The following is a 1242-nucleotide window of genomic DNA, read 5'->3' as shown; positions in this document are numbered from 1 at the left end:
GCACCAATCAGTGCTCTGTAAAAAACGCACCAATCAGCGAGCACTCTGTAGCTAGTAAGAGGATTGTAAAATGCACCAATCAGTGCTCTGTAAAATGCACAAATCAGCGCTCTGTAAAATGCACCAATCAGTGCTCTGTAAAATGCACTGATCAGCAGGATCCTAAAAGTAGCCAATTGCAGGGAGGATTGAAAAAAGGGCATTCTGATAGGACAGAAACAGAACATGGGAGGAGACAAATAAGTGATGAAAGCTGGCCACCCCCCAGCCAGCAGTGGCAACCCGCTCAGGTCCCCTTCCACATTGTGGAATCCTTGTTCTTTCACTTTTGATGATAAATCTTGCTGCTACTCACTGTTTGGGTCTGTGCCACCTTTAAGAGCTGTAACACTAACCGAAAAGGTCCGTGGCTTCATTCTTGAAGTCAGTGAGACCACGAACCCACCGGCAGGAACCAACTCTGGACACAATATGTCCGTATTCTATACTGTGTTCATCATTGTAAATGTAAACTGTACATCAGGATCTCCCCATCCTCCCCTTTGAGCTTTTCCAAATAGTTTGCTTACAGAATGTGGAATTTACTGATGGTCTCATGAGGAAGCAAGAAGAGAAGCTCTTATAGCACAGTAAGTTGCTTAAAGATTGCCATTAGCCAGGCCACTTCTTCTCATTTCTCCTTTCCACTGAGCAGCTCTGGACATTGCAGCACACAACCTTGGTGGCTCCTCTCTCCCTCCCTCTGTAGAGCAATTACACTCTGCCCTAGCCTGGCACACCCCCAGGCTCTTTGTTGCTCGGTTCTGTGTTTAACAAAACACCATCTTCTCAAAAGAACATCCAAATCTCTGCTCTCTGGGCGGCCTCCTCCACCCCAATCAAGTGGTTTGTGAAGGGGATTCCTTCAAACAGTTTTCTAAAGACGGGTCTTGGCAATGCAATCACCACCATCATTAGGAACCAACATTTCCAGATGTTATGGACTGAATTGTATCTTCCCCAAATTCACATGTTCAAGACCCCACCCCTAGTGTCTCAGAATGGGACTGTATTTGGAGATAAGGCCTTTATCGAGGTGATTAAGGTAAAATGGGGTCATATGGGTGAGCCCTAATGATCCACATAACTGATTTTTTTTGTTTTTTGTGTTTTGTTTTATTTTGTTTTTGAGACAGGGTCTCACTCTGTCACCCAGGCTGGAGTGCAGTGGTGTAATCACGGCTCACTGCAGCCTCCACTTCC

This window comes from Mandrillus leucophaeus, unplaced genomic scaffold (genome assembly GCF_000951045.1).
Source record: "Mandrillus leucophaeus isolate KB7577 unplaced genomic scaffold, Mleu.le_1.0 Scaffold314, whole genome shotgun sequence".
Taxonomy (NCBI): domain Eukaryota; kingdom Metazoa; phylum Chordata; class Mammalia; order Primates; family Cercopithecidae; genus Mandrillus; species Mandrillus leucophaeus.
This window is presented reverse-complemented; position numbering follows the sequence as displayed.